The 16,991-nt window shown below is 59.3% G+C and overlaps 1 protein-coding gene across 3 annotated transcripts in view; it reads right to left on the minus strand.

The window, feature by feature from the left end:
• The window catches only part of ADARB1 (adenosine deaminase RNA specific B1), a 114,571-nt gene extending 105,230 nt beyond the window's left edge, over nt 1-9,341 (minus strand). The window contains exon 1 of one of the 3 annotated variants that reach the window (XM_062204373.1): nt 9,263-9,341. The gene's annotated coding sequence lies outside the window, so the exon portion shown is untranslated. The remainder of the gene's footprint in view (nt 1-9,262) is intronic. The other 2 variants (XM_062204385.1, XM_062204420.1) reach the window with 2 other exon arrangements.
• Between the last annotated feature and the right edge of the window lie 7,650 nt (nt 9,342-16,991).

The following is a 16,991-nucleotide window of genomic DNA, read 5'->3' on the forward strand; positions in this document are numbered from 1 at the left end:
CTCTTTGAAAGCTCAGAAAACTCTTTAATGAAAATAAATTTATAACATTAAGAAAGGAAAGATAATCTTGGGGGCCAGCGCTGTAGCATAGCGGGTAAAGCTGCTGTCTGCAGGGTTGGCATCCCATCTGGGCACCAATTCAAGTCCCAGCTGCTCCCCTTCGGATCCAGCTCTCTGCTATGGCCTGGGAAAGCAGTAGAAAACAGCCCAAGTCCTTGGCCCCCTGCACCCACATGGGAGACCCAGAATAAGCTTCTGGCTCCTGGCTTCGGATTGGTGCAGCTCCAGCAGTTGCAGCCATCTGGGGAGTGAACCAGCAGATGGACGACCTCTCTCTCTGCCTCTGCCTCTCTGCAACTCTGCCATTAAAATAAATAAATAAATCTTTAATAAAAAAAAATAAGAGGAAGAAAGATAATCCTGGCGAGTACTCCACAAAGCGCACTGTAGCGCACAGAAGCCACTGTATGCGACACAAAGATGGTGAGGCCAGCTCAAGAACAGTGCCTCCACTTGGCCAGCGCCAGCACACGCCTGTCCCGAAGGGCGTCGGCCTCACGATTCAGACCAACAAGCATGCCCTCACGTCCAGAGCAGGGCGCAGGCACGCCGTCAGATCCGGTCTTCTACAACCCCAGGTTCACACTGGGGTTCCCTTCGCTCTTCCTGCGGCAGCTGGGGTCATGCCGTGGAAGCCCCCTCCTCTATGTGAGGGTGCCCTGAGGAGGAGCGCCCTCTCCTGAAAGCAGAAGCCAGAATTCCATTTCCTGATCTCACACAGCCAAGGCACGCACACGAGACGACTCTGTCAACTGCCCCACCGCCACTAAACCTCACCTCGGGGAGAGAAATCTGAGAGACTATCCCAGGGACGAGAGCGCGCGGCTTGGGAGGCAGCTGGCAGGGGGCCCACCAGGAACACCCCGTGCTGTCTCCACAGCCTCCCAAAGATGGCAGACTCTGCCTTCCATCCTGGGAGCAGCTCCTCCTAGAGGGGCCACCTCACAGTGGGCTCTGCGCTTCTGTCCCACTGTCACCCAACAAACGACAGGACACGGGGCTGAGGCACGCTGCCCCTACGTGAGGCTCAGTCTCACGCGTGCCGACGACCTGCGACTTCAGAAGGTGTTCAGCGTCCGTGAGTGCCACTGAGCCATCTCGGGCGCTGATGCTGAACACTGGACTTGAGCACTGCTCAACCCAAGTCCACACCCCGAAGTCGAGTCCCCTCAGGCGAAGGCAGTGCAGGGAGCGGTAACAGGGGCTGGGCACTTCCTTGGAGCCAGACCCTGTGACCTCCCCTCCCCAGACTCTGCCTCCTAAACCTGCTCACCTCTAAGACCCCAGTCCCTCCAGTCCCCCATCTCTTTCAACACTCACTGAGCCAGGAGGGAGCAGGAGAGCCGAGTGAACCACCCTGAAAAACCGAGCCTTTGGGACTTCATGCTGCACCCCCCGTGTGCACTCAAGGAAGTGTGGGGTTCGAGGCAGGCAGGATCCAACCTCCAGTTTCCCAAATCCCAGGACATTCTCCTGTTTGTTCTTCTACCAAGCAATTTATAAGCCATACTGTCTCCGATCTCTAGCTTCTGGAAGCCTCTGTGGTTCAATCAAATGTATTCGTCACTTGATTTGGCTGCTGCTTCCCTACACCTCCCAGATTATTCAAAGCACGCTCATCTCTTGTCAAGGCACCGTTACAACCATCCCTCCTGTGACAACCACGGAGAATGCGTTTCCACTCTGCGTCGTCCAAAAGGGGTGACCAGAACTGTATTTTCAGGACGTGGGCTCCCTGTTCTGAACAGATTAATTTACTATATTGCACTTTATGGTTTTATAACAATTTTGAATGTTTTGTAAATGTTTCTATTCTACAAAGAAAAGCATGGAAATCTGGAGATAACACCAACATATGGGGCATAAATCTACGACTGATTCACCAAGTACAATAGGACATGGTGGTGCAGCGTGGGGAGACAGGAAAAGCATTCGTTCCCACGGGCAGATGCACTCACTCAACTCGGTCCCATCCTCCCTACCTATAGGACACGCAACAAAACGCAGTTCACCCGCTCAGTGAACACTCGCGCTGCGTGCTGGGCGGGGTGCCCTCTCTGTGCCGGGCACGGCTCCGAGCCCCTGGGATGGATTTGGAGCAACCACCCTGCCTTCCTGAGGCTTCCACTCCCGATGGGTACACACGGTAAAGGTAACCAGGGCCCTTGAACGTGCATCCCATGCATGTGCAAGCAGCGAGCCCGACATGGCACCAAGGCCCTGAGGCTGAGAGGCGGCAGCAGCGGCCGCTGGGAGCACTGAGACAGGAGTGGCAGGGGCTCTGGGCAGTGGCGTGGCCCAATCTGTCTTAGGTTAGTGCTCAGCTGAGAGCACTGGTCAAGAACGGACAGAGGAGACCAGGAGCAGGAGCCCACAGCCAGGGGAGGCGGCAGTCACAGTGCCCTCCTAGGATCGTCGTGAGGATTACACGCAGCCACCCATGCCTGACACATGGAAAGAGCTGACGAACCGCGAGCTAAGTGGGACCCAGCTTTCCCTGACGCCACTGAGCTCCTCACTCTCAGTTTCCTGATTGGAGAAATGGAGGTAATGAGACCTATGAAAGAGTGGTGAGGAGTAACTGACCTGAGAACAAGAGCCCCCAGGACGTGCAGGTGTGCGCAGTGAAAGCTGACATGTGTGTTCGTGCGTGTGCATCTGGGACATGCAGGTGTGTGCAGTGAAAGCTGACATGTGTGTTCGTGCGTGTGCATCTGGGACATGCAGGTGTGTGCAGTGAAAGCTGACATGTGTGTTCGTGCGTGTGCATCTGGGACATGCAGGTGTGCGCAGTGAAAGCTGACATGTGTGTTCGTGCGTGTGCATCTGGGACATGCAGGTGTGTGCAGTGAAAGCTGACATGTGTGTTCGTGCGTGGACGTGCAGGTGTATGCAGTGAAAGCTGACATGTGTGTTCCTGTGTGGACATGCAGGTGTGTGCAGTGAGAGCTGACGTGTGTTCCTGTGTGGACGTGCAGGTGTGTGCAGTGAAAGCTGACATGTGTGTTCATGCGTGGATGTGCAGGTGTGTGCAGTGAAAGCTGACATGTGTGTTCCTGTGTGGACGTGCAGGTGTGTGCAGTGAAAGCTGACGTGTGTTCCTGTGTGGACGTGCAGGTGTGTGCAGTGAAAGCTGACATGTGTGTTCGTGCGTGGACGTGCAGGTGTATGCAGTGAAAGCTGACATGTGTGTTCCTGTGTGGACATGCAGGTGTGTGCAGTGAGAGCTGACGTGTGTTCCTGTGTGGACGTGCAGGTGTGTGCAGTGAAAGCTGACATGTGTGTTCGTGCGTGGACATGCAGGTGTGCGCAGTGAAAGCTGACATGTGTGTTCGTGCGTGTGCATCTGGGACATGCAGGTGTGTGCAGTGAAAGCTGACATGTGTGTTCGTGCGTGGACGTGCAGGTGTATGCAGTGAAAGCTGACATGTGTGTTCCTGTGTGGACATGCAGGTGTGTGCAGTGAGAGCTGACGTGTGTTCCTGTGTGGACGTGCAGGTGTGTGCAGTGAAAGCTGACATGTGTGTTCATGCGTGGACGTGCAGGTGTGTGCAGTGAAAGCTGACATGTGTGTTCCTGCATGTGCATCACAGACAGCACCCAGTATATCTGGGATGTGTGTTCCTGCGTGTGTTTCAGAGTCCCCAGTGCATCTGGGACATGCAGGTGTGTGCAGTGAAAGCTGACATGTGTGTTCCTGTGTGGACATGCAGGTGGCACAGTGAAAGCTGACATGTGTGTTCCTGCATGTGCGTCACAGCACCCAGTATATCTGGGATGTGTGTTCCTGCGTGTGCTTCAGAGTCCCCAGTGCATCTGGGCCATGCAGGTGGCACAGTGAAAGCTGACATGTGTGCTCCTGTGTGGACGTGCAGGTGTGTGCAGTGAAAGCTGACATGTGTGTTCCTGTGTGTGCTTCACAGAGCGCCAGGTGCATCCCGGGACCCTGGGTAAGAATATACAAATGCTGTACATCGCAGGCAGGAGACAAGCGAAACCAAGCCCCGTGTGATGTCTTCACGTGGAGACTGCTCCACCCCAGCTCCTCTGGCCAGCACCACTGCTCCCTCACGCAGGAGTCTCTGGAGCCTTCCTCGTCCCTCCTCCCCCAGGAGGAGCTCATGTCCGCTCCCCGTCTCCAGCTCTGCCAGGGCTTCATTCTGCACTCCCGTCCTCCTGCATCACCTGTCCCCACACATTTCTTCAAGGACACCTTCAGCCTCACACTGGACAGGTCTCCCTCCACTCTTAACGAGCAGGTCCCTGCTGGCCACCCCTTCTCCAGCCCACTGGGGGACACTCAAGCCCTGAGAGTAAGAAGGGAGGAAACCCCAAATCTCCACCAGTGGCTTGGACACCAGGCTGCTGGAGCCTCCTGGCTTCTTCCTTCTTCAGCAGAGCCCTTTCCAATGGCCCCGGGAGCCCCTCGCCCCCATGGACCCCTTGCCAGGAGCCCCTGGGCCAGTCCTTCCCTTCCGGACTCACACCTACTACCCAGACTCAGGTCTCAGGCTCCAGTGATAGGCACAGGAGCCAAGACTGAGAGTTGGCCATTGCCCTTCTCAAGGCTGACCTTGACTGTTCACCCAAACCCATCCTGTCCACCCAGATGACTCAACATAAAAGCAACAAGCAGAGGTGCCCTCTTACGCACTGCTAGCCAAGCGCCACTGCTTCAGGCTCTGCGTGAGCTCAGTGTGCTGGTTCAACAACCCTGAGAGATGAGCTGCTGTCAGTCTTCCTAATTTACGGATGAAAAAAACTTGGCGCACTCGGTGCAGACGTGCAGCCGACTGGTGAAGACTCCCACGTCTCAAACCAGAGTGCCCTGTGAATGTACATCCTGGGACACAACAGTGACGGCTCAAGGGACGGGTCCCTGCAGCCCACATGGGAGACACAGACTGAGTTCCGAGCTCCTGGCTTTGGTCCCAGCCGTTGCAGGCATTTGGGTAGTGGACCAACAGATGGGATATCTCCCTCTCCCTCCCTCTCTCTCTCTCTCTCTCCCCCTCTCTCCCTCCCTCTCAAAATAAATACATCACCAACAAGCACAGAAAGATGACAGAGCTTGCTCAAGACCACACATCCAGTCAGTGGCTGCGCCACAGCCACGTTCATGTGCTCAGATCCACAGCGAGGCTGCCTCTCACGAAGGCGTCCGAATCCCAACTCCTGGTTGCTTCCAAACCCTGGCTCTTCCCCAACTTCCCACCTCACACAGGACACCGACAGGGCACCAAGACGGTGTCAATGCCAACTCCAAACCTCAAGGGAAAGAACCACGTTCTGAAGAAGCAACGTCAGCAGCACTGTTTCACGAGTGACTCCCCCAGTGACTGCAGAGAACACCAAGGAGCGGCAACCATCCCTCCATCACACATGAGGTATGAAAACAGCGACACCCACGTCGTGTCAGCCGGGCCACACTGGTGCCGGCCACCCCCGGGCAGGAGCTGCAGCAGCCTGCCTCTCCCACGCCCGTGAGTTGGGGAATCTCTCCCCCAGGAGTCACGGCAACACCGCGGGCCCACTGGGCTGCCCCACGACTTACGAGAATTGCCACACCTGAGTCTTTGGGACAGCCTGGCCTACCACCAGCGCCTGCGACACAGCAGCCCCTCTCCAGAGCTGAATCCCAGGCATCTTTCCCTCGGCACCCGTGAGCCCGCCCGCCCGCCGCGGTGAGGCTTCCCATTCCGCCTGGATTAAAGTCTGGATTCCTCCCGAGGCCTGTGTGCTGCAGTCTCTCCAGTCCCCTCCCACACTTCCCCACCCTCTCAGGCCATGTGGCCACCCTGACGTCACCAGCACATGTCCAGGCCTCGGTTCCAGAGCTCCCTCTGCCCGACGGGCTGCCGCCGCCAGGGCCACTGCCCAGATCACTCCATCCCTGAGCTCCCGCCCTGCCATGTGTCCTTCCTGGCACTGAGGACACTAGCCCCTCACCACGGAAACCCCACAAGGGCAGGGACTGTCTTCGCAGCGCCCGCCACGTCTCTGGCGCCTAGGATGGCATCTGCTGCGAACAGAACAAAACCCGTCTGGGGACTCCCTGCCTGGAGCAGGCCGAGCTTCGCCCTGCTACTCAGCACGAGCGGGAGGCACGGCCACACTATTTTTATCCCCTCCCCGCTGCACCTTAACTTTGAATCCATCAGAAAGGCGTTACGGATCTTGCTCTCTGTACTCCTAGCACGTCTCCAAGCATATAAACGGAACAGCCAGCTACTAACCAAACTTCAGAGGATGTGATAATAACGTGGTACTGGTGGCCCTCGGCCCACAGCTGTCACAAGACAAAGCAAAACTGCAAATTTTCCTTGTCCACACTGCACATAAAAAGCTGTGACTCTGGGAAGGAAAGTCTCTCCAAGAGTAAGGAAGACATCTCAATGGCTTCCATGTATACTTCCTTTAAGTGACATTTTTGCCATTTGATTTTCCTACCTCACAGGCTCTAAACATATTAACTAAAACTTTTTTTAATCACGACCATTTCCATCCTGTCCAATAACCGAAATGCACATTTTAGCTCTGACTGCTGCAGTGGGGTCCTGTGTGCAGGGCCAGGTCCCCAGGGATCCGAGAACATTCTCCCAAGGAGGGCTCTGGGCGAGGTCAGTCCCTGCTAGTCCAGGCCTAGGAACATCCCAGGCCTGCGGCCACTCTCCACCCTTCTTAAGACCTTGGCCATCAGGAACTTGGCCACACTGACCAGCAACCCCCACTGGCTTCAGAACTGAACCTACGGCAAAATGTAAGCCCTGTGCTGGCCGCAGTAGGAGCCTGGTAAATGCTTTCTGGGGTAGATTGGGAGGGTGGAGAGGGAGAGGGAGAGACAGAGACAGAGAGAGAGTGAGCGCAGCACAGCACATTTTAGAAAGTTACAAAGAAAATCAGCAAGTTTGCCATTAAAATTCGATCTCCTGGCCGGTGCTGTGGCACAGTGCATCAAGCTGCCGCCTGCAACGCCGGCATCCCCTGTCACCCCTATCAAAGCACTGGTTCAAGTCCTGGCTGTTCCACTTCCAATCCAGCTCCCTGCTAATGTGCCTGGGAGGGCAGCAGGAGACGGCCTGAGTGCCTGGGTCCTGCCATCCACGTGGGAGACCCAGGTGGAGTTCCAGGCTGGTCTGGAACCAGCCTGGCCCAGCCTCGACCATCTGAGAAGTAAACAACTGGATGGAAGACCTCGCTCTATTACACTGCCTTTCAAATAAAAGAATAAACCTTTTGAAAAAGCCAGATATCAGCTTTAAGTTTGATCATAAGCTTGATCGTTTTTGCTTAAGTTTTTGGAGGCTGGTAAGTGGATAACTTCATCTATTAATCTCTTAAATGTACTTTCTAACCACCTCCTAATTAAATGCCACTCTTTGGTCCTATGTGCTTACAGAGTTAATCACAGCATTCAAGGGAACGAAACCCAGTGCCTTAATACATCTTACAGTGAAGGAATTTTGATAATTAACACAAAACGATCAGGAGGTTTTGCTTGCAGTCACGAATAAGAATCGCCACCGTAGCACTGTCTGTCAGAGGAAATATTAAAAACCGCATTACAACTGCCGGTATACTGACTACAGCAGGGACAACCCACGACCATCGCCGCGGCAGGGGCGGGCAGGCGAGGGGCCGCGGCTCGGGGCGAGGAGTTCACACCTCCCGGGGCACACGCTGGCACTTTTACATCCATAAATAAAATCGCGCAATTTCACAACTAAAATTATAGATTTTATTTTTAGGACGTAACGCTACGTGAGTGACTAACAGACTGCCAGCAGCATCTCTCAGCGCTGCCCACCTTGTCCGGCACCGGGAGAGCCTGGTGCACGGCAGGCCACGGTCAGCACGTGTGAGCTGAATTAGGAGTGCTGCACCAGGCAGGCCTCAAGTCCGAAGAACTCTCTCACTGCAAACATCTGCAAGCAATGCTTTATGACCCGTGAACAGGCAAAGGCGCCCCGTGAGGGCCCGGGAGTGAGCGCCCAGCGCCCCGGGGCCCCGTCCGCTACCACTGCCCCCGCAGAAAGGCCTCCTCCTTCCCTGCCAATCTGACCTGGACGTGGTTGAACAGCCCCAGCTTCGGGAACCGACGGGCACGGCTCACAGACAGCGGGCCCCTCTCAAAGCCGGGGTGAGTTCATCCTCTGCGCCCAGCCCGGCCGCTCATCCAACATTCATCAAGCGCCTGCGGTGGGTCCAGCACCCTCCCAGGCACCGCACAGCCACCTCTGCCTCTCCTCCTCGCCCCAGAAAGCCATGAGCAAGCGAAGGGGCCAGGCGGCCTCTCCCCAGGGGAAGGGCAGTCATCGGAGGACCTTCCCAGGGCCCGCTCGGCTCCGGGACAACCCGGCGGGCGGCACCTTTCAAAGAAATGAAAGGTTCTGGCGAAGGTGGGAGAGAACAAAGAGACCAAGTACAAACCTCTGTTCTCCACCGCTCCGCACCGCAGGCGGAGCGCAGCAGCAAGCCCCACAGCAGGACCCTTCGCAGACGCTCGGGGCGCAGGCTTCGCGGCGAACACAATGCCTTTATCAGAAGTAGCAGCCAACCCTGCTGGCTAAAAATACTAACTGCGAACCCAACACCCGGCGCAAACCCCGGGCAGCCCGCGGCCGGGACTCCGCACCGCCCACCCACCCACCACGCGGCCATCCTCCCACCCGACCCCGCAGCTGCCAGCGCCGCGGGAACTTCCCCGCCCCGGGCTGCCCGCGGCGCAGAGCCTCCCGCCGGACGCCCTCCGAACGCGGGGTGCAGCCCCACGCCGGGTGCACGCCCCCTGCCCCGCGGCGCGGAGCATCCCACGCGGACACGGTGCCCTCGGGAGGGGACGAGCCGCCCGTCCAGGACGCAGCCTCCCCGCGGCGGGGCGCAGCCTCCCTCCTCCGGGCGCAGCCCGCCCACCCTGGGGCGCAGCCTCTCCGTCTCGGGCCGCAGCCCCCCGCCCTCCCGGGCGCAGGCTCCTCAGCCCCGGGCGCAGCGACCCCAGCCCCGGCGCAGCCTCCACTCCCGGGCGCCGGGACCCGCCCGCCCGCAGCCCGCAGCCCCGCAGCCCGGCGCAGAGCGCGGGGTCCGCGCCCGAGCGAGCGCCGCCGGCCTCCGCACCTGTCCTCCCGGCTTACATAAACGGGGCCCGGGTGCCCGCCGCGCCCGCCGCCCCCGGCGCCGTGCCCGGCCAGCCCGCCCGCCTCACCTCCCGCGGCCTGCTCGGGACGCCGACGCCGCAGCTGCACCCGGCCCGGCCCCGAGCGCTGCGGCACGGCGCGCCGGTGGCTCGCGCCGCCAGAGCCCGGCCGCCGACCTGGCCGCTCGGCCGCCGCCGCCGCCACGGCCGCCGCCGCCGCCTCAGCCGCCTCAGCGCCAACGCTGGCCGCGGCTCCGCCCTCGCCACCGCCCCCGCGCGGGCGGGCGGGCGCGCGCGCGCCGTGGGCGGGGCCGGCGCCGTGACGCCGGCGTGCGCGCCGCCGCCGGGCGCCGTGGTGAGGGCTGCGGCTGCGGCCGCTCCGGCGGTGGCCGTGCGCCGGCGCTGCGCGGGGCTCCGAGGGGCCGGCGGGCGGTGTCGCCCGCGGCCTGCGGGGCGACCCCGGGGGTTGGAGGAGGCCCGCGCGGCCCCTGGGTTAGGTCTCCTCGCGCCAGGTGCCAGGGCCCCCAGTCTGGAGCACGTGCCCGGGGCGGGGCGCGGGGCAGCACCTGGGCGCACCTGCACTGCAGGCCCGCAATGGAGCGAGGCCGCCGTGAGGGCGCGGCGCGTCCCGGGGACCCCGTTGAATGGCGGCTGGCTGCGCGGGGTAGCTCGACAGTGCAGGCGCTGTGCGCAGTGAGCTCCCTCCCCGGCTTGCTGGCGAGGCCCCGGCTCCAGTTCAGGCTGCAGCCCTCGTCAGCCTGGGACCCTAGAGGGGCACTGACCCGGTCCCCGCTTGTTAACCAGGGGCACAGGGCGAGCGCTCAGTCCAGCCTGGTACCAGGCCCCCTCAGGGCCGCTGCCGGCTTCCCCAGGGTCCTGTTTCAGAGTGGCCTCCAGGGAGGTCAGCGGTCTGCAGCCCCCGGGCAGTGCTGCCAGGGCCCTTGTCTGCTTCAGCCTCTGGCGAAAGGGGAAAAACAAAAACAAAAAGCTGTCTGGGGCCACCCGGGGGTGAAGGAAGCACTCACCTTGCCGCGGAGTGGCCAGAGGGGCCTGGTGACTGCCGAGTCAGCGTCAGGACTGCAGGGCTGCCTCTTAGGGATTCGGCCTGGGGGACAAGCACGTGTGCAGGGACTTTGTGTCCATGGCGCAGCCGTTTAATCGCTCGTGACCCCGTGAGCAGCAGCTTGGGCCGGTCAGGCTGGGCCAGGCCCTGCGTCTGGGCCAAACTACAGGAGGGTCAGGCCATCCGGCCCCTCGGCATCACAGCAAACGTGAACCCCAGCACATAGGGCCTTCCGGCCCCAGCTGGTGTCTCCGCGGCTCTCCTTGGCTAAGGTGCGTGGGACGCCCCTGCCAGGCTGCGCATGAGCGGCTCTGCATGGGCAAACGGCTGTGAGACTCGTGGGTGCGTCCCCACCACACCTGTGCACAGCCTTAGTGGGTTTGGGTTTGACTGGGGGAAACCGGCGGCATTTAGTCAAGTTGTAACCGGTGAATGGCAGGGTTCTTGTCTTCACACAAGAAAGAATTCAGGCGTGAGACAGAGAGCAGTGGGAGGTAAAACAGCAAGGTTTTTTGTTTTTTGTTTTTTTATTTTTGACAGGCAGAGTGGACAGTGAGAGAAAGAGACAGAGAGAAAGGTCTTCCTTTTTGCTGTTGGTTCACCCTCCAGTGGCCGCTGCGGCCGGCGCATCTCGCTGATCCGAAGCCAGGTGCTTCTCCTGGTCTCCCATGCGGGTGCAGGGCCCAAGCACTTGGGCCATCTTCCATTGCCTTCCCGGGCCACAGCAGAGAGCTGGCCTGGAAGAGGGGCAACCGGGACAGAATCCGGCGCCCCGACCGGGACCCGGTGTGCCGGCGCCGCGAGGTGGAGGATTAGCCTGTTGAGCCACGGCGCCGGCCTAAAATAGCAAGGTTTATTAGGGCAGGGACATCCGTAGGAACGGAGGGCACCTCTCCAGACAGGACCTGAGAGAGCGCCCAGTCGCTCGGACTGGGGGAGAGCGAGGTTACATGGTTGAGTGGAGAGAACACACCTGGGCAGGCCAGGCGGGCGGTCAGCAGAGAGCAGAGGGCTGAGTGCAGTCTGGTTGAGGCCGAGGGTTTTTAAGGGGATGGGTCTTTGTCTTCACACAGCTCCTCCTCCCTAAACAAAGGATTTTATGACTGTAAATATTAAGCTCCTATCTGAGTTTTCCCCTGAAGGTATCAGACAGGAGGAAGCCTGGCTGGCGACGTCCTGGGTTCAGAGGAAGGGTGAGCAGGACCCCTGGAGAATGGGGATCCGGAGCAGATACTGGGCTGCACCTGGGAGATGGTGGAAGACTGTCCGGCAGAAGGGGCGGGACCCCCACCTGGCAGGTTATCGGGTAGGAGGGGCAGGGCAGGATAGAGTACCCGGCTGCCCCTGAGACATTGTCGGGATGGCTTTGAGATCCAGATGCAGATGCTGGACATAGGCGTCTTCTCTTTAGGCCTTTGTGTCACTCACACAGAAGCTCATATCTGACTTCCTACCTCACAAAGTCACCCTGGTTCCCCTGGTAGCCACGGAGAGCAGGTGGCAGCGGTGACCAAGACCCTGGTGCTACTCCTGCGAGGGCGGTGAGGAGCCTGGAACTGTCCCCTCCTGCTGCACTGCCTCCCACGCCATCCTTGCCACAGAGACTGCCATTACCGTGGCATTCTCCCGACCTGGAACAAGCCCAGGGCACGTCCCTGTGGATGCTGGCGTCGGGAGAGTGGCTTCCCCTCACCGGGGCGGAGACGTGTGCGGAGCACGAGGGTCCCGCTCTGGTGCCTGTGAGGTCAGTGCTTAGAGGAGGAGTCCTGGCATCCCAGGAAAGGCTGGAGAACAACAAGGCCACCTCAGCCGTCCACTGTCAGTGCTCGCACCCAGGTGCTCAGGCCAGGCCCTGGGTGTCCCACGGGGTGCCGGCAGCACCGGTAGGCATGGCCATCTCCTCCCAGGAAGTGGGAAGCTGGCATCCAGGCCTGTGCTCCCGGCACTTGGGCCATTCCCCTGTGCACCTGGGCAGACTCTGAGCTGAAATCCCGCTTTGGTGTCCTGGGGACCCACTCGCTGCACGAGCGCTCACATACAGAAACCCAGCTACATTCCCTGTCTGCCCCATGGTGTGTTCCCTTCACACGCGTGTGCAAACCACACTTCAGCGGCTGGAAGATCGCCTGCAGGACACCAGGAAACCAACGGGCCACTTCCTGCCATCAGGGGAACGAAATGCCCTGACTGTGTCATTCTGCCCCAAGTCAGGCGCTCCTGGCGTCTGCAGAGACAGTGGTACAAAATGGTTGCTAATGATCCTAGGAAGGAGACGCCCCTCAGACTATTCTGGAACCTACCAGAAGGGAGGAAAAGGCACCCAGCAGCTGTGCCGTTGTTCACATACCAGGCTTGGGCAGAAGGGGGGTTCTGCTGCAGAGAGTTGGGGCTCACAGGTGTAAACACCACTGGCCTACGGCCCCCCACCTCTGCTCCAGGAGCTCCTGAGCCGCGGTGGCCGTCAGCCCACCTGTCTGGCCTTTCCCTCTGCCACACAGAGACGCCAGCTGCTGGTGACAGCGCACATCCCAGCCTGCGGTGCTGGTTCTGTGCTGCGCACACGCTCAGACCGACGACTGCTCGCACCCTTGCGGTCCCGTGGCTCCGAGGGCAGCCTTGCTCCCAGGAAGCCCATGTCACTCAGTGCCCGTGCACATCCAGAGTGTGTCTAGAAAAGGTCGGCGGCTGCGTTGCACTTCATCCTGCCCGGGCTCTGAAAGGGGGCACTCAAAGCTACTTAGAGATTGTAGTCTGAAGTGCATTGTTGATTTCCTTATTTCTAAAAACAGAAGGGAAAGCTGCTCGTAAGAGGTGCAGCTATCGTACTGTGACGCACAGAGACAGAGAAAGAGGGGTCTTCCATCCACTGCTCCACTCCCCAAGTGCCCGAAACCGATGGGGCTGGGCCAGGCTGAAGCCAGGAGCCAGGAACTCCATCCAGGTGTCCCACATGGGTGCAGAGCCCAAGAACTTGGGCCGTCCTCCTCTGCCTCCCACGTGTGTTAGCAGGGCGCTGGAGCAGAAGAGAGGAGTAGCAGGACCCCAATCAGGCACTGTGATGTGGAATACGGGCATCCCGGTCAGGCTCTCTGATGTGGAATACGGGCATCCCGGTCAGGCACTGTGATGTGGAGTACGGGCATCCCGGTCAGGCACTGTGATGTGGAGTACGGGCATCCCGGTCAGGCACTGTGATGTGGAGTACGGGCATCCCGGTCAGGCACTGTGATGTGGAGTACGGGCATCCCGGTCAGGCACTGTGATGTGGAGTACGGGCATCCCGGTCAGGCACTCTGATGTGGAATATGGGCATCCCGGTCAGGCACTCTGAGAGAGAGAGAGAGAGAGGGAGAGAGAGATGTGATATGGGAGTGGCAAAACCCAGGTGATACAGGCCATTCAATCCCTGACCACCGTGGTGGTGGACACTGCATGTGGAGCCTGCCCGGCTCGTGATGTGCCACCTTGTCTGTGTACCTCCACCTCCCCCAGAGAGTCCACGTGGGCAGGAGGGGCCGGGAGGAGCTTGTGTGGGCCATGTGACATGCGCTTGCCCCACCCCCAGCTCCAGAACCACACATGGAATTCCGACTCCCGGATAGCACCGGGAACTTAGGTCTGGCGTTGAGACAGTCTCCTGTCTCTCTGTACACCTGGACCAAAAGATTCAAGCCAGAAAGGGTCAGAAAATGTTTTCCCCTTGCTCTGCACCCCCACCGGGACGACGCCTACTGGGACACCAGCCTGGAGGGAGAGTGAGGGGCAGGTGAGCGGAGGATGTTCTGAGAGCCTTTCGGTGCCCTGGACTGTGGCGGGTACACAGGTGGATGCACAGTGGAGATGCCTTCACTGGTTCATGGTCTCTAGGGGATGGATTCCAGTGTCATGGGTAATGGGAGAGGGCCCGTGGGCAGGTGTTGGCGTCTGCTGTGCCACGGAGCAGCCATGGGACCAGGTGGGCAGCTTGGCCTCGCTGGGACGCGGTGCCCGTCTCACAGGGAGGCCCCAGGAATGAACAAGGAATGAGATCTGAGAATGGAGGCTGGGGCCGCTGCAGGGGGCCGGCGGTGCTGGAGCTGAGTGTCCCCGTGGAGGGTGCCCAAGGCAGAGGGAGGCGAGGCTCCTGGAATGCGGAGAAGACTTCTGCAAGGGATCGCGTCAGGAGGGCGGTGCACGGTGGTTACACCGGACGGCAGCCAGCCAGCGTCCCACGTTTTGAGCAGCTCACAAACTAAGCAAGTCTCACGTTGGCAGAGTCCTGGGGGCAAGGGGATACACAACAGGAAACGTGGCACAGGCCTGCCCAGCCCCTTCACGAGAGGGTGAGCCCCCGGGGGCGGGGGGAGGATGGGCACATGCGTGAGGGGTGGCGGTGGCTCCGGCCAAGGCTAAGGCAGGTGGCCAGGTTAGACAGAGGGCCTAGCTCGGGTGACAACAGTGGAAGTGAAGTGAGCTAAGATGTTTTTGGGAAAGACTAAGACTGAGTGACAGACATGGGGAGGATGACTTGGGGAGGCAGAGTGAAAGGAATGACGGGGGGAGAAGCCAGCAGTTCCTTTGGGCTGCGTGGAGCGGGCCATGCCCGGGGGACGTCCATGTGGCTGCACAGGAAAGCTGGGGTCCAGAGACAAGGACTGAAAGGGAGGAGGACACAGGGCACCAGGGCCATCGCCACATTTGCAAAGTCACCCCAGGGTCGTCGCCACATCCGTCGGAACATTTGCAAAGACGACCTTGGCCATCCAACGCGATCAGCTTGGAAATCAGCCTGTTACCGATTTGTCCAATCTGGAGCCCCATTCGCGGTTGCCTTGGCAGGGCCAGAACAAATGATTCTGCGGGCCGTACACGGTCCGGGGGCCAAACATTCTCTGAGGAGCTTCAGGCATCGAGCTGGGAGCTCAGGAGACCTACGGTCAGCAGAGGGGTGGTCGCCCCGAGAAGCGGGGCAGCAGGGAACTGCGGAGTCAGAACAGGGCGAGGACGGGAGGTACCGCGGGTTTGCCGACGCCAGGGCACAGGGACCGAGGAAAGCTTGGCGGGGCGTTGGGGACAGAGTGCCCGGAAGGAGGAAGCACTGGCGGCCCCCACCCCAGCAGACCTGAGAATGCACGGGGAGGAAACACAGGGCCCAGCATAAAGCAGACACGAAACTGATGATGGGAGCATCCCAGTGGAACCTTCAGCTAAGCTCCGTCAGCAGTGTATAAAGTGACAGGAATATGATGACCGAACTGGGTTGACCCGAGAACATAGCTTAGAGTTAACGTTTTCAAGTCTATTAATGGAAATCACTGCACCCGAAGACGGACGATCATCCCGAGAGATGCAGAGCAGCTCCTGTGAAATCCAGCATCAATCAGACTCGTGGAAGGCCAGGACGAGAGGGGGCCTTCCTGGGTCTGACGAGGATTCCACAAACGCGCCCGACACACACGGCAGCCGGGAACCGTGGAGGATTTCAGAGACCAGGACCCACCCCAGGGGCTCGCCCGTCCCAGCATCGGGGCACGGAGCCGCTGAACTGGGACAAAACGTGTAGCCATCATGGAGGAAGATGGTTATGATCAAAAATATCAGCTAAGCCTTAGATTCAGCAAAGTGGAGCGAGATGACTGAGTACAAGGTTCACCACACACACCCCAAATAGATTTCCATACAGCAGTGACAAATGACACGTAATTTAGAAAAATGGCAGTGTCTGTAGTAGCAAGATTGGCCCAGCCCTGACTGCCACAGGCTTCTGGGGAGTGAAACAGTGGATGGAAGACCTCTCTCTCCCTCTCTCTCTCTCTCTCTCTCTCTTTTTCTGTCACTCTGCCTTTCAAATAAAAAAAAATTGTTTTTAAATTTTATGGCTCTGGTGTATTTAAAGTAGCTGCTATTATCAGAGTCACAAAAATTAAAAAGATGACAAAATCAAGTACTGGGGAGGATGTGCAGCACCGCAATTCACGTTTAAAACAAATTATTTGAAAAGCAGAGCGAGAGGAGAGGGGTTTCCCATCTGCTGGCTTTCTCCCTAAATGTCTACAACAACTAGGGCCGGGCCAGGCCCAGGCCAGTAACCCAGACCTCCATCTAGGTCTCCCACGTGGGTGGCAGGAACCCAAATACTTGAGGCAGCACCACTGCCTCCCAGGGTGCGCATCAGCAGGGAGCTGGAATTAGACACAGAGCTCGGACTTGACCCCAGCTGCTCTGTCAGGGACGCAGACCTCAGCCACTGAGCCAAATGCCCGCTCCCAGGGCGAGTGGGGGTGTGACTGACAACAACTGCTAGTGGGGGTGTGACTGCTTTGGGCAATAACTTTATCATCTCATCAAATTAAATACTCGCAGACCCCACTCTCCGGTGATCACGCTCAGAATATACACAGGGAACATCATTGCACGCGTGGTAAGGGTGCCGTTGTGGCCAGGTCACAGCACCATGCCATGGCCAAGCCACACACTGCTCAGTGCATCAACCGCAGCTACACCAACACCCAGAATCTTGGGAAGGAATGTGGCTGTACTCTGTGCTGTTTTATACAGCACAGCAACAGAACCCTGGGGCAGGGGACTGGCATCACAGAGGACCCACCGCCCGCAGTCCTGGAAGCTGGCAGTCCACCACCAGGGCTCCAGCAGGCTCCAGGCCCGGCTGGGGCCGGACAGCACCTGTCTACTGTGGCTGTACCAGGGTGGGGGAGGGCAGGCCTCCTCAACAGCTCCTGCCAACACCACCACGCT

The sequence above is a fragment of the Lepus europaeus genome, chromosome 2 (assembly GCF_033115175.1).
Source record: "Lepus europaeus isolate LE1 chromosome 2, mLepTim1.pri, whole genome shotgun sequence".
Lineage (NCBI taxonomy): Eukaryota > Metazoa > Chordata > Mammalia > Lagomorpha > Leporidae > Lepus > Lepus europaeus.